This window comes from Camelus bactrianus, chromosome 2 (genome assembly GCF_048773025.1).
Source record: "Camelus bactrianus isolate YW-2024 breed Bactrian camel chromosome 2, ASM4877302v1, whole genome shotgun sequence".
NCBI classification, from domain to species: domain Eukaryota; kingdom Metazoa; phylum Chordata; class Mammalia; order Artiodactyla; family Camelidae; genus Camelus; species Camelus bactrianus.
This window is the reverse complement of record NC_133540.1, coordinates 58,809,539-58,827,276: the sequence shown is the minus strand read 5'-3', so window position 1 is coordinate 58,827,276 and position 17,738 is coordinate 58,809,539.

Here is a 17,738-nt window from a genome sequence, read left to right as displayed (position 1 = left end):
TATGTGAGCATTGTACGTCCTGACAGAGTAGAAAGAATGCAACTAAGAAATGGGAGGAGAAGGAAGAGAGAAATAGGGGAGTAGGAAAGATAACTGCCTGCTATATAAATAATATGTGGGAGTCAAAGGATACAATTTAAGAATTACAGACCAGATAGTAAAATGTTAAGTAGGAAAAGAGATTCAAAGGCATTTTAAAAGACCCTTTAAAACAACAATAACAAAATGCATGCCTTCCTAAAACCCAAGGGGAATTAAGGGGGTAGGGGAAGCAAGACACAAGGCACCAAATAGAGAAAGATGAAAACTATTCATCTTTAAAGACAAAGAAAAGCAGCTTCATGGCCTCCAGGCAAAAAGATCAAATTAGTTATAAAGTTAAGGAAATTAGGCTGCTATCAGACTTCTAAAAAGCCACATACAGAAGAGCTGCATTTTCAGAAAAATCAGAGCAAGAAAATGCAAGCCAAGAATCTTCTACACAGTTATGCAGGCCTTTAAGGCTATGAAAGATAAAAAGCTATTTTCCCTTTATCCTAAGAGGTTTAAACTTAGGGCTTGAAATGTAGTGTTGTAGTGTATAAAACACTATATTTTGCACATGATTTTGTGGGTGAGGAATTTGCAAGAAGCTCTACTGGGTAGTTCATTTCTGATCCTCTGGTGTCAGCTGGGGTGGCTTGAGTTGAACGATATGCTTCTAATACAGTGGGAACCTGGGTTTAGCTGGGTCCCTCTCCTTCTCTGTAGTTTCGGGGCTCTGCCCATGGTCTCTCTAGCTGAGTTGTCAGACTGCTATGTGGTGATACAGGGATTCAACAGACCAACGCAGCAACTGATAGTCCTATTATAAGATACATCCATAACAGTGTATTCTGTTCTATAAATTCTATTGATCTAAAAAGTCACAATACAGTCCAGAATCAAGTGGGGAAGTAAATAGACCCCACCTCTCAGTGGAGATGTGTAAAAAATGTATGACCATCTGCAATCCACCAAGTAGAACCTCCCACTAAGAAATTTTTAAAAGATCGTCCACTATTAACGCTTGAGTCAAAGCTAAAATCTAAGCAGAAATTTCAGAATTTCTGAAAAACATTGAGAATTTTAAAATCTACAAATAAAAATTGAGATACTTTTAAAGCAGTGATCAGCAAAAAATTCATGTGACACGTACATAAAGCCATAAAATACTACTTTGCATAACTATATGTAAAAAATTTAGAAAACCTAGATAACATGTATCATTTCATAGGAAATACAATTTACCAAATGGACCCAAGTGTTGATAGAAAGCTTAAGAAGAGCAGTTATAATAAAATTTTAAAAAGTTATTAAGAAGTGATCCCATAGAGGTCACTAGGCCCAGATAAGACAGGGGAATCCTGCAGAAAGAGACCTGATAGTCTTAGTGCTACTTAAATTGCTTCAGAGAAAATGAAGGAAAACTTCCAAATTCTTTTTACAAAGTGAGTATAACACTAATATCTAAATATGATAGAGGTAGTTTAAAAAGAAGAAAATTTCAGGTAAATATATCATGTAAGAATTTTTATTCCTTAGGTACCCAAAGGTGGGCCTTTTTTTTCAGTGGAGGTACTGGGGATTGAACCCAAGACCTCAAGCATGCTAGGCATGCACTCTACCACTGAGCTATACCCACTCCCATATGTGAAAATATTGATGCAAAAAATCCAAGATAAAATTTGAATTAACGAATTTCAACGCTACATTAAGAAAACATCATGACCAAGAAGGGTTTATAAAGAAATATGAGGATAATTCAATGTTAGAAAATCTATTAATATAAACTACTATCATTAATACATTAATAGTTCTGAAAAAGCCTTTGAAAAAATTGAACACTCATTCCTAATAAAAGCTCTGAAGAAAGTAAAAATGGGTGGATACTTGCTTTATACATGATACTCACATCTCATAGATCATTGATTGGGAAATGTGAAACACCATTGATATGATTAGGGTAGACATACATACATTTGATGTATATATACACATGTATATGTGTGTGTGTATATATACATGTATATATTCACACACATTCATATATAAAGCCAACATTTTACATAATATGAGAATACAGAGGTGCACCCATCAATGTCAGGAACAACAAAAGAATGCCTACTATCTCCACTATTACTTAAGATAGTACTGGAGATATTAACCAACTCAATTAGACATGAGAAAACAAAGATATAAAAATTGAAACAGAAAAAGAAGTACAGTTATCTCTATTTGTAGATGACAGGATAGTAATGCTAGAAAACCTAAAGAATTAGTAATAAAAACAACTCAAACAATAAAAGAAATCAGCATGATGGAGAGAATGTGGAGAAAAAGGAACCCTCCTACACTGTTGGTGGGAATGTAAGTTGGTGCAGCCACTATGGAGGACAATATGGAGGTTCCTTAAAAAACTGAAAACAGATTTACCTTATGATCCAACAATCCCATTCCTGGGCATGTATCTGGAGAAAATTGTAATTCAAAAAACACATGCACCACAGTGTTTATAGCAGCACTGTTTACAATAGCCAAGACATGGAAGCAACCTAAATGTTGTCCACAGATAATGTATAAAGAAGATGTGGTACATATATGGAATGGAATATTACTCAGCCATAAAAAAAGAATGAAATAATGCCATTTGCAGTAACATGGATGGACTTGGAGATCATCATATTGAGTGAAGTAAGTCAGACAGAGAAAGACAAATGTCATATGATATCACTTATATGTGGAATTTAAAAATAATGATACAGATTCTATTTACAAACCCAAAACAAACTCACAGACATAGAAAACAAACTATGGTTACTAGAGGAGAAAGGGTGGGGAGGGGTAAATTAGGGGTTGGGAATTAACAGGCATGCATTACTATATATAAAATAGATAAACAACAAGGAAGGACCTAATGTATACCACAGGGAACTATATTTAATTTCTTGTAATGACATATAATGGAAAAGAATCTGAAAAGAAAAAAAAAATACATAGGTATATTTATAACTGAATCACTTTGCTGTATAACTGAATCACTTTGCTGTATACCTGAAAATAACATTGTAAATCAACACTTCAATAAAAAATAAAAAAAAAAAGAAATCGGCAAGATGGCAAGGTTAATAAAATTAACACACCAAAAGTAATAACTTTTGTATATGCAAATAATAACCAACATAGATATTTTGGAAAAGAAAACTGCTTACAAAAGCAAGAAATCTAAAATATTTAGAAATAAGTGAAATGTGAAATATTCAAAATCTGTATGAGGGAAATTTACTCCTGAAAGATATCAAACTAAATTTGAACAAAGAGAAAGACAATCCTTAGTCTTCTTTTAAACTGAAGTATAGCTGATTCACAGCATTGTTCCTGGTGTTCAGCAAAGTGATTCAGTTATATGTGTATATATTCTTTTTCATTATAGGTTATTACAAGATATTGAATATAGTTCCCTGTGCCCTTAATCATTGTTAGGATGTTCTAACATCATCAAAAGTATAAAAATACACCTTTTCATATTCTTTTTCATTATAGGCTATTATAAGATACTGAATATAGTTCCCTGTGCTCTACAGTACCACCTTGTTGTTAATCTATTTTATATATAGTAGTTAGTATCTGCAAACTCCAAATATCTTTGAATACAGTCCTTTTACTATATACTCTCAGACTAAGGGGAAAGAACAACGCCCAAATGAATCTTGAACTCTTTTTTTTTTTTTTTTGGTTTGCTTTTTAGAATATTATAGATGTAGCAATTCTAAAATTATTTCTTATGCACTGTGGGAATAAGTACATGAGTGAATGAGTTGATATTCTTGGAAAGCAGGATGATTGCTATGCAGGAAGATACAAACATGGAATAGGGAAAGGCAAAGAAAAGCCTTGTGGGGTGGATTGGAATGTGGAATTGAAGGTATGAACTGATTATTTCATATCCATATCTCTATAGCTCTCTATCTCTGTCTATCTGTCTATCTCATCTATGTACATATGTGACCCCTGCCCCCACTTAGTTCTCCCTTCTGAACAGCTAGAAGCAACTGCACTCCAATAGTAATGAGCACACCTATCCCAAATCTTGCCTTCTAAATACTATACCACACTAAGAGGAACCAGAGTTCCTTGGAGAAAGAGAAATAGCCAACTTCAAGACTGGTAGGGAAGGCAAGATTTGAACCTGTAACGTCTTGTGCCAGAATATAAGGAAGTGCTCAGAAAAGTGATAGGGCAATGTCAAAAGCTCCCTTGAGTCTAGCTTGAAGGTTCTCCTCCTGACTAAATCTGGGAAAATTTAAGCATAAAACTAAAGACAGTAATAGTTTGTAATTCACTGAATAAAGTAGAAATCCATGAGTCATTACTGATAATATAAGTAGACAGCAGTAGGTAGGTTGGTAGGTAGGTAGGTAGATGGATAGATAGATAGACAGACAGACAGACAGATGAGAAGTGGGAGCTCTTCCTTACAGCAGAAAGCTGAATGATAAATCAGGAGTCCCATTTTGTAATCATCGTAGGATAGATTGGTTTGGGTGAGAATCATCAATAGATGATAAACCCAGGGGAACCATTTGAGGAGGATCAGGATATTTGCATGGTTCTCTATATCTTCCCACAGATTGTTCATTATTGCAATGGGACAAAAAAAAGCTACTATACAGTGGATGACCAGAACAATCCTTTGACAGGAGAGCAAAATGAACATCACTGATGGGGGACAACAGACATAACCTGCCTCTATATTCAATTTCCTGAGAAGGACACAGTATCACTTACGTGGTAATTCTGGCTGAGGATGCAGTAGACTGAATCAAATCATGAGAAAAGAGCAGATAAACCCAAACTGAGGAACATTCTTGAAAATAATTGGCCTGTATTCTTTAAAAGTATGTCATTAAAGACAGCAGGAATTGTTCCAGATAAAGGAAGAACAAAGACTAAAAAACAGCTAAATGCAATATGTTAGCCTGGACTCTGAAGAGAAAAAAAGTATAAAGGACATTATTGAGGTAATTTATAAAGTTGGGATAAGGATGATTGATTAGGTAAAGTATTACACTAATATTAAATTTCTTAACCTTAGTAGCTGTACTGAGGTGATATAAGAGAAAAAAATCAGTATTTGTGCTCTTAGGAGATGCATATGTACTGCTGCAGAGTAAAGGGGTGTGATGTATTATGACGTGTGCAACCCAAACTTCAATATATATTTGGAGAGAGCAAGAGATTGATGATGCAAATGTGGCAAAATGTCAACAGCTGGTGAATCTGGATAAAGGACATTTTAGATTTCACTTGCAACATTTTTGTGAGTTTGAAATTGTTTCAAATTAAAAAAGGCAAAAAAAGGAAAAGAAACATAAGCTAGTAGATCAAAGATTAGAATGAAGGTAGGAAATAGAAACTCAGCTAAAGCCTCACTTCTGAATTATAGATAGAAATCTGTTATGAAACTATTTTCTTCAGGTTGTCAGAGCTTATGATTATCATCATTTTTCATATGTTTAACTTACACTGAAAAAGACGCCAGAACGTTAATAAATGTTAAGTGATTATATCAGGTTCCTCAGCTTGTTAAGGACAGACCAACATTTAAGGAGAAGTAGTGAAAATTGAAAATTGATTTTGGTATGAATGCAATTAAGGTGCATCTCTAGATAGAATTCAGTGGTGTGTGTATATTATTAGACTATTACTGCTTTAGGCAGGCATTTTTGGTATTTGTTTAAAGATGATCTATGCCATATGTCCAAACACACCACTTCTATAGCCAGGGTCCAAACAAAGCAGCTGATTCTCTTTCTTCTGAACAAATGGAGTAGTTTCCTTATCCCAGGAAAATACTTACAAACTCAACATTCATTGAATTCTCTTTCCTTGGGACTCTTTCACCTCCCTGCCCACATTCTGCTGCCAATCCTGATATCCTTTTACCCTTAGCAGAATCTTATTTCACTTTAGCAATTTGCACATTTGTAAAATTGGACACCTAGGGTTCTAATTTTCAAAGCATTGCTCAAGGGGTGTATCCCAGCTTCTTGGCTTCTTTAAATATGCGTGTGCATCTGTGTGTTCGTGCTTATGTGTGTGCATTACAGCCTGCTCATGGATAAAGTGGCCCTCTCGTACCCTCTTGGAATTCAAATAAAGTTCTTGATTTATGGCTACAAGTTTCTTCACTGTGGTCAAGCTTTAGAAGCCAAACTCTCAGAAGGAAGCAACCACGTCTGCCAATTTGCCAGATGTTTAATAAATGTTATGATGACCAAGGAAATTCTTTTGGAGAATAGTTTCATGGTTTTGATATCCACTAATGTATCTAACAAGTCTGAGCTAGGTTATTATCTTTTTACTCAATGGCAGTAAACAAAATCTGTACAAAGGATAATAAAAGATGCACATGTGGTACTGAGGTGTAAAGGGACATGATGTATTATGATGTGTGCGACCTCTTCTTCAGTGTATATTTGGAGAGAGCAAGAGATTAATGATGCACGTGTGGCAAAATGTTAACAACTGGTGAATCTGGATAAAGGATATTTTGGAGTTATTTCCCCACCAAGGTCTTCTTATAGTGGAGACCACTATAAGTGGCCAAATATATCTTTATTATTTCAATTTTGATTGATTTTTCTTGCTGAGATTGAATATCTGCTCATATATTTTGTTTGTTTATGGTTCTTCAGTGAATGGCTTATTTTTGGAACTTTCTGTTGGATTGGTGGTCTTTGCCTGCTTAATTTGTAAAAATATTTAAATACTAAGGATAGTGACTGTAATCTGCTATATATATATCACAAAATTTCCTCCGTTGTTTTTTATATGTCTTTTTTAGCTTTTACATTGTTGTGTAGTTAAATCAGTCCATATTCACACTATTTCTAGCCTTATTACTGTGCTTAAAAAGGCCTCCCCATCCCCAAATTGCATATATATTCTCCAGATATTCTGTACTTATTATAGCAGTATTTTACTTTAAATTTTTTAATTTATATGCAATTTTAATGTATGGTACGTATGATGTGAAGTGGAGCACAGAATACAAAATTTCAGTGAATTAGAATTATTTATTATTAATTATTAGAATAATAATTATTTTTTGAGAATTTAAAAATATTTCTTGGAACTTTACAATAAAAGGATAAGACTATATATGTTTGAAATATAATACATTTATACTAAGAATTGGAAAAAATTATACAATTGGAAGACAAAAAATGTACTTTGTCTCTGGTTATTGCAAATCTACACCATGGGACAAGTGTATGACAGATGTGTTGGCCATTTAGGTGAAAGACATTCTATACATTCTGAGTATTATTGGGGGTGGGAGTGCGATGATTTTTCCCTAGAGCAGAATTCTCAACCTTGAGTGTACATTGGAATCACCTGCTTTTAAATATGCTGATGCCAGCCCCCAGAGATTTTGATTTCACTGGTCTGGGCCTACCTGTCTGGGATTTTAAAAGCTCCCCAGGTGATTACATAATGCACAGCTGAGGATGAGACCACTGTCTTACAGCCTTTTAATGATGCCTCACTGATATGATTTGCTAAAAGCTTAGCCATGATTCAAATAAAGTTGTCTCTAAATTTTGGTTTTAAAGCCTTCCCATCTCTGGGCTATAATCAGTTTAGATTATATAATCAATTCAGATTACAGCCCAGAGAAGCCACTAGGACTTGGCATTGGGTTGAATATAATCTTCACTTCCTTCTAGGTCTATTGTGTAAACAATGGGTTTAAGAAATTTGAGAAAGTGATGTGCTAAAAAGTTTTCAGAATAATTTCCCACAAGGGAGGGAATTTACCTTAGAAGTTGTAAATTTATCTTAGAGGTATAACTATAGAAGCTTATGTTAGAAGTTTAACTTTCTACTATGATTTCTTTGCAGACTCAAAATCAGAGACTTTTTTAAGAGCTTTGTAAAGCAAAACTTTAGCACAGGTGTGGCCATTTTTCATTTTCCTTTCTATAAAGTAATAGTGTACTAATTGTGGATTTTAGAGTGATTTTTATTTTCCGTATTTGTCAAGAATTTTTTTTACAATGAATACACATTACTTTTATCATCAGAAAACACACGTGTTATTTTTTAAGTTAAAATTTACCATTTATATGACCACAGCCCTATAAAAAAAGTAGGAAGAATGCATTCATTATAAGTTGTTGCCTTCAGATGGTAGGGACTTTGGGCAATAATTTTTTCCCTCTTGCTGTTTTGTTTTGTTTTTTCAATTTCCCAAATTTTCTGGCATAATTATGTATTACTTCTATAAAGGAAAATTAATGTATCCTAAAGTAAAAATTAATAATGGGCTCATATAAATTAGCTAAATATTCTTAACAACTTTCAAGTTGTAAAGCCAATACAACAGTAGCAATCTGTTAAAAGGATTTTATTTTAAACATTTTATTTGATTTAAATTCTTCACAATTTAAATCATTGTATCCTTCTCAAGAGGGGGAGTCTATTTTCCCATCTTGATATTTTAATGCAAGGAGGTATTATGGTGAACCCTTTTGGTGTTTGTTTGTGTTTGTTTTTTTCTATTTTTTCCTCTCCCCTTCTTCAAGCCTTTTCTTCAAAGAAAGAGGAGCTACTAATGTGACTGGTGAAAGTCAGGCATCAATTGGCCCTGGTCCCAGGTAGCGTCCTCACAAACCGGAGACCCGCCCTCCCCCACTGCCCACCTCGTGAATTGGTTGGGACCAGATGTTTTCTGTGGCATCTGGTCTCGTGTGATGTGCACACCCCGGCTGGGACAGAGGACAGGTTTACTTGTCTGTTCTGTGGCTGTGTGGATGACTACCGAGGCAGCTTGTGGTCTCCCGCAAACTCAATCTCTTTGTGGATCTAGTTCTTTGTTTGGGTGTCTCCCAAGGATAGAAGGAAGCATGAAGCCTCTTTTTGTCTTGAATCCAGTCATTGTTTGTTAATCAACCTTCACGTGGGCATCTTGTATGCTGAGATTTACTGCACCTCCAATAATAAGACTGTCACCATGATCTCCATGTAGGTGTCAGTGGTTTGTGTTTATGGGCTTTTGGAGCAAAATCTGGAAGGGGAATAGAACAAGGAGCAGAGGAGAGGTAAATATTGGTACCCCCAGCCTCGCATACATTCTCATAGAAGCGTTTCACTCAGTGATATCCAGCAAACGTTTATGGGGTGCCTACCACGTGTAAAACTCTTTGCAGTGGACAAAGTCTGCAAAGAATTCGCAATCTAAAGTGTGCATAAGTGCCTGTCGGGGGAGTATGTGTGTGTCTGTTGTTCAAAGAAGCACCCAGGTAATTACAATGCAATGTGGTCAATGCTAGGAGACATATTAGCAAAGAGCAATGAGAGCAGAGAGAACGGAGGACATTTGACTCCTCCACTCCTTAGCTAATGTCACACTTCCATTTTCAGCAGGAGATCTGACAACTGTGCTTGGCAGCACAGTGTAGAAGTACCTGACAATACCTCAGAGTTTTGGGTCTCAGCCTGTTCTGCCACTATCTAGCTGGGGCACCTTTGTTCTGTGAGCATCATTTTCCTTATTTTGGTAACAGAGAATGTTGAGGTTGGCTCTCCATGATTCCTTATGAAATGCTGTCCTCTCTTCCTTTCAGTGGATGAACGATGAACTGTAACTGGAAGTCCCTTACACTGACAATCATAGCACATACTATCTTTGAGCTAAAGACACCATAGAAGTCATCTGGTACAACCCTCTTAATTTACAGAAAAGGAAACTAACACCCAGAAAGAAAGGTAAATGTTTTATTCAAGGTCAGAGCCACTTTTGGTCTCCAGGTTTCCTTCCTCTCGTGCCGGTGAATTATCTGAAGCCAGCTATTAAACTAGGAGAACAGAATTTGGTTAAGAGTTGCTGACTAAATGTCCAATAGAATTTGGCTCAACATAATCAGTGTAAAACAAATTTATGCAATGCAAGGGGATTCAGGTGAGATACATTCTTTCAAGCAGTCAACTGGATGTTCTTGGCTGCAGGCAGTAAATCTCACTGGGGAAACAGCCATGAATGCTATTCTTTCTGTGTCCCAGAAATGTCACCCTTCTTCGGAATGTGATTAACTTGGTGTTAGTAACATTAAAAAAGCATGAAATAGATTGCTAGGTGTTGAATATTTTCCTTTATTCACTTCAGAATAAATAGCATGTTTACAGCAAACTAAGTAAAAGGCCTATTATTGGGTTTTGGTGACCGCAGTGTTCTCTAACTCTTGATTTGTTTATTGTTTTTATCAGTAACTTCCAGGTGAATGTCAAGTACAGGGTCAATCAGTGTGAATGGCTCCAAGCAGTGTGGCCTGCTGGAAAAAATAGGAACAGAGCCATCAAATGAAGTTCCAGTTTAAAGTGGACTAATTCTAGCAAAAATCAATTTGTTCAAATTTGAAGTGAGCCCAGGCACCAAATTCACTCCTGTGCCCTCCAACTTTGCTCTCTGTCAGCCTCCTCCTTGTCCCCATCCAAGAACAGCACGGACAGCTGTGATAGAAAACAGGGTGTGTCTCTGGCTATGGGACTCAGATGCCACACGCCAGATTCTCTCTCTCATCTTGGCATTCGAGGTTGACATCCACACGTTGGCTTTTCTCCCTGGGCAGCTGGGAGGTTGTGTGGGGTCACAGGGCTTCTCACATGGGTACATTGGCCTCATTTCCTTCTAGGGTAGAAGTGATACATCTCCATTCCTCTTAGGGATTCCTCAGAATTTTCCAAATGAATCAGGCAGGTTTTTACCTTGGATTGATGCTGTATGTTAGGAAAGACTTCCATGAGGGTAAGACAAAACTATCAGGCACGTGGAGGATTTTGCCATTATTGAGTTTTTGGAAACTATTTGCCTGTGGGTAGATTTTTGATAGTCTTTATATTTATGTGTACACACACACACACACACACACACACACAGGCACTACAAGATGTTTCCTATTCCTTTTACTTTTAACCTACTAGTCATTCATTTCTTTACTTGACAAAGATATACTGAGTGTCTGCTCTATGCCAGGCACTATCTCTGTATTGACAAGATGTATGGCTGGTCATAGGACTTAGGAATCTGGTAAGAGACTTGGAGTAGCTCCCTCTGAGATAACTTTGAATAAAAACAAGCCAGTCACCAAGCAGTAATAACTTTAGAGTCATAAAAGGAAATGGGAAATTTATAATATCCAGGTACTATTCCCAGCTCAAGCTTTCTTGGTTATGTGATCATGAGTTAATTAACGTAGTTGACATTTTCCTCAGAGTAAAGGAGTTCTTTGAGTTAGGAAGTAGAAACTGATTCCTGTAGTGCTGCAAGAAAGGGTCAAACACCACCAATTCCTTCAGATAAGTTCCAAGCCTATTATAAATACTTTTTAAATCCAGACAATCCTGTAAACTTTCATATATGAATTATCATTGATACATTAAAAATGATTTCCAATTTTTTATTTGATTCTATGTTTTTTGTACTTTTCTCAGTAAATATGGAAATAAAAAAATATGCTTTCCCCCATAAATGAAAAAATCTTCAATTTGCAGCCCAAAGCCCTGCATTTGTCTTTTAATCCCTAGGCCAATATAATCCATATTTGACTACCCTCCTGGGGGCTATGCTTCCTTTTCTAAGCATTTGCTTTTTTCTCAAAGAATGGTGAGTCATGAGACCAAGTGTTCTTGAAGACTCAGATGTGGATCAAGACTATTACATATCTAATACTTGCTACACATGAAACACTCCCCATGGAAACTTGTTTTAAAAATTCATAATCACATTACATTATTACTTTAACCCTCATTTGAAGAAAAGAGAAACATTTAATACTATTAAACAGACAAGCTTGATAAGAAGTAATGGAAAATCTCATCTTGAAGAGACACAATGGTGGGCCAACCCTTAAAAGGAATTTTGAAGGAAATGCTTTAGTAAATCCCTACATATACATCAAAAAAAAAAAAATAGACTGAAGGGAAACTTCCTAGTTTAGTAAGGTAGAAATATGAAATTATCATATAAAACAGTACTAATTAAGCTCATGTTTCTACCCACACATGCCTAGCTTCAATAATTATGTCAAGTAAACATCTACTTTATTAGTAATTGTCAGGGAAAATCCGTAGTGTTGAGGCTTTGTGTTTCTCTTCCGAAGCTGGAAATATGTAATATGATGGATTAAAATTAATTTGATAACAATGGGCAATACAGAGATTTGAAATTTTAAACCAAGCTTTTTTTGAGAATTATTTTATCTTAATTTACATCTCAATTTTTAAGCAGAATGTATGTTTTGGACTCCCAAACGTTCATGACACGATCTAGTGAGACTCAATAGAGGATCCTTACCTAGGAGGTCTTGAATTCCAGATAGAATTTTGAATAGTTTAAGTGTGGCTTTGCTGGAGGCAAGGAAACATCCTAAGGGAATTACACTCCCAGTGTGATCTTCCTTTTAATAAATAAGGTAGTCAGAAGGTAAGCATGATCAGAGGCAGCAGACCTGAGGGGTTTTTAGGTTATAAGAGAAGTGAACTTAATGCTCTTTATCTGAAGGTCAGTGAATTTACTAAGTCACCTTTAAAATTACAACTTTAAACAACACAATCTTAAATTAAAAAGGGGGGAAACCCATACTCTCACTGCTGGTCAAATAAGCTATTTTCAATTTTTCTGTGTTTCTTATCTGTTATATGAAATAATAAATACTGTAATTGTAGGATAGATAAGAGATAGTGTGTTTTTCTGTTAATATTGTGGTAAACATTTCCTTTTTAATGACTATATCATATTCTCATAATAATTTAACTATTTTTGTTGTAAATGAAAGCTATTTCTAATTTTTGCTACCATGAATAACATTATAATACCTATTTGTATGATTATAACTTCTTTTTTTAGTGGAGAGATTATTCCTTTAGGGAGAAATTGCCAGGAGTGAGATTACATGGTCAACGCCTATGAATATTTTTATGGCTCTGAAATGTGTTGCCAAATTGCTTGCTAAAAGGGTTGCACCAAATGCATGCTGGCTTCAAAGGTCAGACTTATTTTGATATGAGATGAACGTATGTGTAATATTAAACTAACCGTTTACCAACTAGGGGGAAACAAAACGTATCATTTCTCAACATATAGAATAAGAATATAATCCAGGAATCTGCCAAAGTCTGTCATATTGTGAATAGGCCAGGCAGTCAAAAACCTCAGTCCTGTTCATTTTGGTCATAATTATAAATAGATTCTTTCTTCTGGAAGTTACATTTTGGACAAGCTGTGGCCTCAGACCCAGGTATGATAATTTCAGCTATTCTTGCCCCAGCACACATGGGAAGTCTGAGGCTGTGATTCTACTTGTATATACACCTGGTAATCTCCTCTGAGGGAATTATGAAGATTACAGCTCTCTCCTTTACTCTGTGGAAACAATGTAATGTTCCATTTAATTAAAAAAAAAAAAAGGCAGTCAGATTCTGATGTATAGTTTAAAAACGTTGCACTTCAGAGGTTTCATCTGCACAATGCCAGAGTTACATAATTCTGTTATTCTTGGTTTAGCAGGCACATTTCATGAAAGGGCTAAAGTGAACACGTGAATGCACCCAGGGAAATTGGAGCCACAGGTGACCTATGAGAACGGATCCTTCCCTTGACACAAACTTAATTCAAGTGAGCTATCACAGGATCTGAGATTCAGTGTTTTAATTGCCCCAGGAATGTCTTGGTCTCAGCAAAAACAGCTAAATTCCTTCCTCTTTTTTTTCTCCAATATACTTAAAGTCTTTGTGTAAAATTTGGAATAACACCATTTATTGCTTATTGCACAAACAAGATACTCACTTGCATTCATTCTTGAGGTTGTTTTCCTACACTCACATTTGACTTCTCTGTCTTGAGCACTGATTTTAACTTCCTTGAAGATCAGAACATCTAGTTACTTAATTTAATGACTGCCTCTCTTTCATATTATCTCCAGGCATACCTTTATGGATCACTGAAAAAGGCTACTTCATTTTCCAACACAAATTATGGCATTCACCAGCAGCCAAAGAGATCTCACCAAGTGGAATTTTAAACATAGACACCAAAGAAGTTGGCAAAAGAGAAGAGAAGAATGGCTGTGATAACCCTTATGCTCCTGTCGGTGTCCCGGTCTCAGGACCAGCTTGAGGGATGGGCACTCATCTTAGCATTATTAGTAACATAAAAGAAGCCCTAGAGAGTAGTGGTTTAGGCTCACGCTCTAGAGTCAGACAGACATGGAGTTTTTGTCTGAAGGAGATCTTCACTTAATAGCTCTGAGATTTTGGGCAAGGTCCTTAACTTCTCTAACCCCAAATTTACCTTCCATAAAATGGAGTCATGTCTACTTTTCATAAGGACGTGATGGAAGCTTTTCTTTCTCATCTTTTTCCTGATAGTGGCTCCTGACTGATGGCAAGTAAAGATAGCTGATGTTTGAGGAAAAAAATGATTTTGTATCTTATTTTTAATTTTACCTCTGGTATTGTGGGCAAAATATTAGGCTTTGGACTCAGTGAAAAAACTCATATAATAAGGTTGCAGGATACAAAGTCCACGTGTAAAACTCAGTTTTATTTCTGTAAAAGAGCAACAAACAACTAGAAAATAAAATTGAAGAATTATTCATTTGTAAGAGCATTCAAAAAACATAAAATACAAATAAACTTAACAAAAGATATGTAAAGCTCTACACTGGGAAGTCAAAAACATTGATGAGAGAATTAAAGAAGACCTAAATAAATGGAGAAGTATATAATCATAGATTAGGAGGCTTAATATTTTAAGAATATCAGTTCTTCCCAAACTGAACTGTATATTCAGTGAATATATGTGTGGAGAAAAATAAACTTCAATCTCGCATAATATATATAAACATTAATAAAGATGAATCACAAACACCAACATAAAAGCTAAAACTCTAAATGTGCCTAGAAAAAAAATAGGAGAATATATTGAGAGATTAAAGCAGGTAACAATTTATTAGAGTTAACACAGACAAAAAGCATATCCATAAAGAAAAACATTGATAAATTGGACTTAATCAAACCTAAAATGTTTTGCTCATGAAAAGACAGTATGAAGAAAATGAATAGATAAGCATGGACTGGGAGAAAATATTTCTTATACGTAGATCTGACATATGTATTTACATATTTATAATACATAGATCAGATTTATATCCAAAATATATGTAAAGATCTATAAATCAATTAAAAAAATTAAAAACACAATGAAGAAACAGGCAAAAGATTTGAATAGACATCTCACAAAAGAAGATACATGAATGATCAATCAACATATGAAAAGATGGTCATCACCATTATTCATCAGGGAAAGGCAAATTAAAATTGCAACGTAATATTCTGTTACACCTACTAAAATATTTAAAATTAAAAAAGACTGACAATACCAAATGCCAGTGAGGATGTGGAACACCTGGAACTCCCATGCATTGCCTGTGAGAGTATAAAATGGAGCACTCACTTTGGAAAAATGTTTGGCAGCTTATTATGGAGTTAAACATGTACCTACCCTGTGAACCAGCAATTAGGTATTAACTGAAGAGAAATGAAAACAGTCATTGAGCCAAACCTGGAAACAATCCAAATGTCCATCAACAGGAGAATGGACAAACAAATTTTGATCTATTCATACAGAAGAATACTTCCCAGCAATTAAAAAAAAATGTAGTACTGATACACACAACATGGGTGAACAGCAAAAACATTATGGTGAACAAAAGAAGTCAGACACAAAAGCAAACCTACTGCAGGACTACGTTTCTATAAAGCTCAAGAACAGATAAAACTAACCTATGATGATGGAAATCAGAACAATGGTTGCCTGTGGACGTGGGTGGGACTGACTGCAGAGGAGCACAAGGGAAATTTTGGCAGTAATGGAAACATTTCATATCTGCTTGAGGTATTAGTTTAATGTGTATATATTTTTACCAAAACTCATCAGATTTTACACTGAAGATCTGTTCACTTTATATAAATTGAACTTGAATAAAAATACAAAGTGACTGCATCTCAATTGGAAGTCAGGCTGAGAAAAACCAAGTGAAAGCAACTTTGTGTCTCTATTATTTGAAAATTTAAAAATATACCATTTACTCAAATGTTTTCTCTCCATCATCTATTTTGTACAGCTTTCCAGTCAAATAATTTCTATCTGAAAGTAGAAGAGGGAAAGAAGATACTACTTCACAGTTTAATAAATATAATAAGAGCAAAGGAAGAGCTGCAAACTAGAGCCTGCATTTTCATTAGTTTCCAGCAATAGTTTTAATTCTATGAAGTTATAGCATCTCCAGTACTCTTGTCAAGCTTTCAGATGCTCTATACCTAATGGAACTATGCTTCCTACAGATGCAGCAGAATTGAAGGTGAGGGGAAAGATTGTACAGTCAGACCTCCACATCTGTGGGTTCCACGTCTGCATATTCAACCAACTGTGCATGGAAAATATTTGGAAAAAAATTTCAGAAAGTTTCAAAAAGCCAAACTTGAACTTGCCACATGATGGCTACCATTTACATAGCATTTACGTTGTATTACATATTATAAGTAATCTAGATATGCTTTAAAGTTTAAGGGAGCATGTGTGTAGGCTACACGCAAATAAAACGTCCATTTTATATAAGGGAATTGGGTGTCTGAGGGGGTTCCTGGAAGCAATCCCCAGCAAATATCAAGGGACGACAGAATCTTGGACAATAGAAAAATCAGAGTTCTTTCCATTAACTTTGACATTTTTAGAAGTTAAAATACCTGAGAGAACAATGAAGGAGGGATGGTTGGAGGAGGTCATCAAGAGGACGTGACCACCGGTTGACCCGAGGGTCCTCACCGGCTTCCCTGCCCTTGGAATGTATGTTCTGCCCACTGTTCTCATAACTGGAGCCATTTCAAGGACACAGCCTTGAGAGAACGATGTATTGCTGAGACCACCTGGACGGTATATGTGACTGAACCCAATCAGGGCCTCTACATAAAAGTTTAAGATTCTGCGGGGTGGGTGTGGAGATGTACTCATTTTGCAGATGTCCAAGACAAGCCTCATAAGTAAGTTCGCTTGCTTATTAAACCTGCCGCCTTCCAACTGGACGTGGTCTGCCTCTTTCTTTGGTCTCTTCCTGCCTTCCAGGGTACAGGGGCCAGTTTAGAATTTCACCCAGGGAACTCCTGAGATTGTAAACCAGTAAGTATGCTGAGACTATGTAAATAAATGCAATGCAGTCTAGAATGAGCCTTTTTTTAAAAAAAAAAAAAGTTAAACTTTGTTGCTGCTTCACAGAATTGGGGATTATATATGATGGATTGTTATGCTCTTTTTAAAATACACACCCAGTTTCTGGAGGCTTGTTTCTTCCTCTTGGTCAGGGGAACCTTTCCAGGTGACTGGGGTGGATTTAGCAGAAAGATGGAGCGTGGTTAGGATTCCTCTTTTACTTGTTGTTTACCAAGGGCTTTTAAAAATCTGATTTCATTTGGTAGAGGCGTGGCATTACTTAATCTGTGCATTAGGCATAGTATTACTTAATTGGCTAGTGACTCCTCTCCCCTTTTCTTTTTAAATTATAAGTTTTTCTTAAAAGCAATTTTGGGTTTACAGAAAAATTGTGCAAGTATGGAGAGTTCCCTCCAGTTTTTATGATTATACCTGGCACTAATGTGGTCCA